Source organism: Lycium ferocissimum, unplaced genomic scaffold (genome assembly GCF_029784015.1).
Source record: "Lycium ferocissimum isolate CSIRO_LF1 unplaced genomic scaffold, AGI_CSIRO_Lferr_CH_V1 ctg24911, whole genome shotgun sequence".
Taxonomy (NCBI): domain Eukaryota; kingdom Viridiplantae; phylum Streptophyta; class Magnoliopsida; order Solanales; family Solanaceae; genus Lycium; species Lycium ferocissimum.
The window spans coordinates 1-8,204 of NW_026721936.1; the positions used below are offsets into that span (position 1 = coordinate 1).

The window sequence follows — 8,204 nt, forward strand, 5'->3', positions numbered from 1 at the left end:
ATAAAGGCAGATGTTAACTTTGATTGAACATCTAATATTGATTTAGACCTAAATTCTTAATTTGTGGAGGCCTTTAAGGATCTGTAGAATGGCAAAGTGTGAAAAGGCATTTCGAATCCGGTTTAGCTTCTGCCTGTTTGTCTGCAGCCTTCAACTCCTTTATCTGCAAAATAAAATGAGTGTTTAGGCAGTTAGTCTTCGTTTCGTTATCGCAGTGAAAATGTTACGAGTTTATGGTTTGAGTCTTCTTTGCTCTGTCACAATAAGAATTTTATGAATCTTGCAAAAGGTACATGTTTCTAGTGTGGGTTAATGCGTGTTTGGGGCAGTTTTATAGGAAGTTAAATATGCTTTGTGTTGTCTAATACTCTATTCCCCTCTGTATCTCCTGCATTTTTTTCTTTCCTCTATGTGCGGGGTATGCCATTCTTTTGATCTCAAGTCATGAGTATGGTTTGTTTTCCTTTGAGCGTTATGGGTGCCAAATCCAAGGTGCTAATATCTCTTTTGTGCCCTGATTAGAGTAAGCTGTAGTATTTTTCAACAAATGTAGTGTTCAATAAGTAACCACTAGCAGCTTATGGTTTGTTTGCTTTCTTAGGTTTGTTTATATGTTTTATCATATATCATTTCTGCTTTTTTATGTTTTGATTAGCATAGTATGCTTTAGCTTGGTTTGGTTCAATGTCACGGTAATTATGTCCCAATAAAAGTATAAATCTTTGTAACATAGTGGTTAGATGTCAGATTGATTTTTTCTTTTTCCGTTGCAACCTTCTGCTTGCTATTGATGTGCCTGTTGAATTTTGCGTTATATCTATTTGCTATATGCGTTTGATTATATAATCAACTTCTTTTCGTTTTTTTGCGTGATTGCATACGAGTCGAGGGGCTCGTCCTCCCCGCATTTGGTGTTGGCTAAAAGCCAGCTTAATATTCTCGCGTCAGCCAGTCCGCCTTTAAAATAGAAATGAAAATCAGTTGGGCCGAAGCCCAACAGTAACAGCAGAGCCATTTTTCTGGGCCAAAGCCCATATAGCAGCAGTCCTTCTTTTCTTTACAATGGGCTGAACCCATTCGAATTCTGCTATTTCTCTACTTATTTTTTTGTATTTTTTTGTATTTGATTATGCAACTAACTCTTTGATTGTGTTTTTGTTTAGATGAATTAATGGAATTTAGTCTAGTAGTGGGTAGTTAGTTTAAGGAAGACTAAAAATTAACCCCATAGATTTTATTCTTTTTCTTTTATATATTAAGATTATTTTCAATGTCTAGTATTTGTTTTATTGGGAATAACGAATTTATGAAAGGACACGACCATATATTTCAAGTAAAAGGGATCATAGTTTTAGACACCTCAAAACAGCATTAATACGCAGATATAAATTCGAGTATATTTTATAAATAACTCTTCAAATTTGAATCAATCACGCATATGTTTAGCTAAGTATGGTTAGTGAGAAATGATGAAAGAATAAAAAGAAAACTTATTAACCATTTAGTATTTTGTTATACTCCTAAATAGCACTAATATCTCATCATTTGAGTTGTTTCAAATATTTGTCATAATATTACATAAACTTGCATTTTCTTCTTTTATATGCAAATTATCATATTTTTTTACAAATCTTATTTTAAATAACATTATTGTTTAAAGTTTAGCAATATTTATAAGCCTTATTTTAAATATAGTCGTTTTTTTATGCAAATCATTTTGCCTTCTACGAATCTATTTTAAATAGCATTATTGCATTCCCACTTGAAGCCTTAGCGACGCTTTATAAATATTATTTTTAAATAGCGTCGTTATATTTTACATAAAACCTTAGCAACATTTACAAATCATTTCTTAAAATTTAAATATTACATTTGCATCTTTAATTTTAATTTATTAACCTAAGTTTTGGTCGGATTCTTAGTAAAGTTAACGGATTAAAGAATCTATAACACTTAGCTTTAGGATAATATAAACGCTTCTGAAATCGTATGCTTGCTATTGTTTATTAACGGAGGTTAGTTTATTAATTTAGCGGTAAGTGTAATTATTTAAAATCGATTAGGTGGCGACTACGTAGGAAACCAATTAATAGAATAAAATGTATTTATGCTATATGCTTTAAACTTAAAAATGGGGCATAACATATGATTATTAACTAAACACGAGTTGGGGAGTGGTCGCGTAGGAACATCGATGTGAAAGTTGATCCAACTATGCTATTTTTTAAAGGTGAAACAAAAGCTCGAGTTATCGGGTTATATTTACCCTTGACTACTAGGCCAAGTACCATATATTATAATCGGGGATCTCTTGGTTAGTTTGAAAACCATGTTGTTAGGAGCCCCATTGGTGTTCGATTTTCCTTTTTCTGAAGAAACAAATGAAGGAGCTGATCTCATACACACTGATTAAGATTTTTCATTTGCAGTAAAACCATCTTCAACATGTTAACTTTTGTATATTATTCCGCGTGTTTAGTCATTTGTTTACATTGTAAATATATCTTTTTCTTTTTTGTCTTTCTTCTTTTCATTTGCAATAAAAACAAAAATTATGTCAATACAATCATATTCATTTTCTTAGCATGAACTTAAATACACTTTAAAAATTACGGTTTAGAATCTAATATTTTATTGAAATTTTATTGATATTCACGATAAGACTGCTTTCTGTTGGAAAATTAGGTGAGGAGTAAGATCATTAATCACTCAAGTTTTTTTTGAAAAAAGTGGAGTAAATGATTCTTTTTTGCTTCACCATAGTTGCTTACTAAATCAATGGTTGGTTTTCTCTTTGAAGATAAGTGGAGTTCTACCAACTTGACTTACATAAAATGTTGTAGTTTATCATAATTTACCCTAGTTCATGAATAAATGCATACATGCATCTTCCGCCACTGCTGGCATGTTTGGTTTTTTCATTTCTTGAGAAGAAAACAAACGTGAAATTAGTTCAAGTACTTAAACTTGGGGTAAATTTCACATATGGTCGCATAACTATAACTTTTTTTTCCGCCAAGGTCAACTTAAGTTTTCCTAACGCAAAAGCCTCAAAACTTTGTCCTAAGCACTAATGCAAAGTCACATGTCAGCCGGAAAATCACCAACTTTTCGGTATGTGATAATTTGTTACTTATTTTATTTATTTAACTTTTTTACTTGTTTTAATTTAATACATACAAATTCAATTAAAAATCCGACCCGGGTCAATCTAAAACTCATATCCAATCGTAATAATCTTTTACTCTTTTTTTTTTTTTTTAAAAAAACATACAATTAGTCTCTAATAAATACAAATTCAATTAAAAAGAAGAGATCCAATCCACCCACAGTTCATATGTAGAAACTAAAATACTCAGTTCTTGTTTAGAGTTTGCTATATAAGAAAGCAGATCATATGTTATATCCATATATTTGCTAGTAAAATATTAAATTGTATTCTTACCTCGATCATCTGAAAGAATAAGATATGTTAGTATTCTTTTCAATTAGAGACTCAAAAATACCTGATCCAACCATTCAGTTCAAATCTCTTCCTTAAATTTTTATCTACTTTAATGTAAGTATCTACTGGGAACAAGAATAAAAAATCAGTTCATGCATATCTTATTTAGTTTACAATAAGGAATATAAAAGGTTGGAGTAATAAACTGAATTTTAAGGACTAATAGTTACTATTACTTGCACCAAATAATAATTTTGTGATACAATTCATTCACCCTTTTAGTATTGTAATTTCTGCATAAGGGTTTAGGGTAGGGTTGGATGAATTATTTTTAATTAGTCGTATTTATTATGCACTAATTTTTTTTAAAGGATAAAAGATTGTTAGCTGTCCGATATGAGTTTTGGATTGAGTCGAGTCGGAATTTTTAATTGAATTTGTATTTATTAAATAAAAATATATAAAATAGTAAAAAAGTTAAAAATAAATAAAATAATAAAAATTATACACACCGAAAGTTGGATTTTCGGCATATGCGACTTTGGGTTAGTGAGGGCAATATATTTTGACTTTTTACGTTGTAAAATATAGTTAAAACTTTTTGGTTAAAAAAGTCATAATTGTATGTGAAATTTACCCCTTAACCTTGCAGCCTCTGAAACAGAAGTTCAAGCCGACAAGAAATTAAAGATGTTGTGTTGTTCCTTGTTTACCAAGGATTTAGCAAGCTGGAGTTAAGAAGGCACCACACATGTTTTTCCTCATTCAAAATAAAAGGTCAAATTAGTGCTTGATTTTGTCAATATTGACAAAGCACAAAACTTTAAAGAACTAGAAGTTTGCATATGATTATAGAAGCAATCAACATCAAGCCTTATTGGGATCCATTAATTTGGATGAGGTGCAAGCTTATAACATTATTGTAGTTCTCTTTCATTATCTCACCATTGGTTAAGAGGGATAAAATAAGGGAATGTATGTCTGGAGTGTTCTACGGTACGATATAGTACGAGTTTGAAATTTCGGTTCGATAATTTTGATTTTTCAATTTTTAAAATCTTCTATCATTACCATGTCAATTAATTCGGTATGGTAATCATTTATTTAAGTTCGATTTCGATTTATGCGATGTCGTAAGTCATTAACTACGGTTTTGTTCGAATTTGACTTATATATAATAGAATATTAATTATGACTCTACAATTTTAAAACTCATGGTGTTGGTTGGAAATTAAAACAAAGTAATATGTGTTGTATATGACTATATGTAATTAAGTACGTATTTAGTTTATATTTAGTGTAAAAGTTTAGAAGATTTTAGTACTTAAGCATTTTAACCTTTTATTAGTTTGTGCTATTTAGTTCAATATATATTAAGTATTTACGATTAAGATCGCTATTTCAATAATGTTTTATAATCTGCGATGAACAATTTTTTAAAATGCATATCAATTACCGTGAATAAATAGTGCGAATATCAAACCAATGTGTCGAAAATTTCAGTTTCAATACGGTAATCGTATACAGACTCCTACATGTATGTGTAATTTTAGAAAATTTGGAGGAAAAGATAATGACATTATTGTTAGGTAACATGGTATCTATTTTTCAACTCAAGTTGCGAGTTGAATAAGTTGTCGGGTGTATTAGTTAAGGTGTCCAAGTTGACTTGAATAATACTTATATAGAAAAGTATATCGTAGATTGACTTCTTCGCCTATATGCTGTTGCTATGTCAACTTCATTATCAAAAAGAAGTAAAATAAAATCAAAACGTGTTAGCGTGTAGATAGCTATTTCGTCTTGTTTTAGTATTTATTTAATCCAAGAATGTCCAACTATTTCACATATCTATAATAGCTTCTGACTAACAAATAAAAGAAGAACTGACCTCCATTGTAGACATAACTGAAACTCATTTTTCTAAAGTTGTCATGGCTCAATTCAGGTTAATTCTCACTATGATTGGACTTATTTGTGTGTTCTCTTCATTCACCACTAATGCAACTGAACATCATCGAAGGCCTGAAGAAGAAGAACAGAGCAATTCACAAGTCTATATTGTTCATTGTGAGTTCCCTGATGGCCAAGGGGCTACTAGATATCGAGATTTAGATAGCTGGTATCTTTCTTTCTTGCCTGCAACAACCTCGGATAGTTCTCGTGAGGCACCACGTTTGATCTATTCGTATCGCAACGTTCTAACAGGTTTTGCAGCTAAATTATCGCCAGAGGATCTAAAGGAAATGGAGAAAATGGAAGGGTTTATTTCAAAGACACCTCGAAAAGTACGGATTTATACACCACGCATAGTGTCAATTTCATGGGGTTGCACCAGAACATGGGGGTTCTGGAATAACTCAATTATGTGGAAAGGTGTGATCATTGGAGTCATTGACCGGGCATTTTCCCCGACCACCCTTCATTTAGCGATGACGGGATGCCACTTCCTCCTGCTAAATGGAACGGTGGGTGAATTAATGTCACAAAGTGTAACAACAAACTCATTGGAGCGAGGTACTTCCAAACTGCCGGGGAATGGTACCCTGCGGGGACGAAACGGACATGGTACACATACTGCTAGCACGGCTGCTGGACGTTTTGTGCCAGATGCTAACATTTTTGGCAATGCTAATGGCACTGCAGCAGGCGTTGCACCTCTTGCTCATATTGCCGTTTACAAAGTGTGCTCTACTCTCACTTGTTCCGAGAGCGACACTTTGGCTGCAATGGACATGGCAATTGAAGATGGTGTTGACGTGCTTTCGCTTTCCCTTGGTAGACTAACTGATAATTTCTATCAGGATAACATTGCACTGGGTGCATTTAGTGCTATGGAAAAGGGAATCTTTGTCAGCTGTGCTGCTGGAAATTCAGGACCATCCAGTTTTTCAATAGCTAACGAAGCGCCCTGGATTCTCACAGTTGGTGCAAGCACGATAGATAGGAAAGTAAAGGCCACTGCTGTGCTTGGAAACAATCAAGAATTCGATGGAGAATCAGCCTTTCAACCTAATGACTTTCCTTCAACACTGTTGCCTCTTGTCTATCCTAGAAGCAATGCTCTTGACTCTAATGTGACATTCTGTACTCCTGCTTTGTTGAACAAAATGAATGTAACAGGAAAGATAGTGTTGTGTGAGTCTGCAGGTAATACGACACGAGTTGAGAAAGGAATAGCAGTGAAGGCGGCTGGTGGTGCTGCCATGATTCTTATGAATCAACGATCCCAGGCTAACACATCATTGGCCGAGGCACATGTCCTGCCCGTGACACACATTACCTATGCTGCTGGTCTGAAAATCAAAGAGTACATAAACTCAACAACAACCCCTACAGCAACAATCGTGTTCAAGGGAACCATAATAGGAGATGATCGTGCTCCAGTGGTTGCTGCATTTTCATCCAGGGGTCCAAATTTTGCAAGTCCTGGAATTCTAAAACCGGATATTATTGGTCCTGGTGTTAACATTCTAGCAGCTTGGCATATTTCCTTGGAGAACAACACGAACACCAACTCCAGGTTTAACATGATCTCAGGTACCTCAATGTCTTGTCCTCATCTCAGTGGCGTTGCAGCGCTACTAAAAAGTGCTCACCCTGATTGGTCTCCAGCTGCAATTAAGTCAGCAATTATGACAACAGCCGATGTCTTAAACCTAGGATCCAACTTAATCGAGGATGAAATGTACCTTCCAGCCGATGTCTTTGCCACGGGTGCAGGCCACGTTAATCCATCAAAGGCAAATGATCCTGGCTTGATATATGACATAGAACCATCTGACTACGTACCTTATTTATGCGGTTTGAATTACACGGACGGACAAGTCGGGCTCTTTTTGCAGCGTAGAACTTATAATTGTTCAGAGATAACAAGCATCTTAGATGGTCAACTAAATTATCCATCGTTTTCGATTCAAGTCAGAGTCAACTCAACAGCTCAAGTATATTCAAGAACTGTGACGAACGTAGGACAAGCCAACTCAGCATACAGTGTTGAAATTGATTCACCGCCAGGCGTTGATGTGAAAGTTGAACCAACTACACTTGTTTTTTCAAAGGTGAAACAAAAATTGAGCTATCAAGTGACATTTAGACCTTTGGCTGCTAGACCAAATACCATTTTTAATCAGGGATCTCTCAGATGGATTTCTAAAAAACACATTGTTAGGAGCCCAATTGCTGTTCGATCTTTCTTCGTTTGAAAAATCAAATGAAGGAGCTGATCTCAGCGATGCACTGATCAACATTTTTCATTTGCATCCAATTTCAATATAAATTTATCTTCTTCTTCTGTTTCTTCCTTTTCATTTGCAATAAAAACTACTGTTATGTTGTCTTTTTTCACTCTTGTCAATAAAATTATATTCATGTTCTATTACTCAACAATACAAAAAAGGAAATATTACACCAAATATTAAGCAATTCATATTTTAAACGGTTCTCGATCAGAAGAATTGTGCTTAGTCAAAATAAGGCAAATAAATTAGTATGGAGAATAATATATGTTTAAGCTGAAAGGGAGAAAAACTAATAAAGAAGAAACATGAAGGCAATAATTCAAAATGAATATTTTTATTTGGCCATGATGCAAAAGCCAAGTTGACTCATAGATTTGTGGTTGGCATTTGGGAACTCCTATCCAATACTCCCTCCGTTACATGGCTACTATTCATTACTATAAATATCCGTCCCCAAATACTTCACACCATTTACAAAATCAAGAAAAGGGGAAATTTAAATTTAAATTTTTCCTATT

General features: G+C 33.8%; 1 pseudogene; it reads left to right on the plus strand.

Moving 5' to 3' along the window:
- Positions 1-5,310: 5,310 nt before the first annotated feature.
- LOC132043456 (subtilisin-like protease) lies at positions 5,311-7,785 on the plus strand (annotated as a pseudogene).
- The last annotated feature ends 419 nt before the right edge of the window (positions 7,786-8,204 follow it).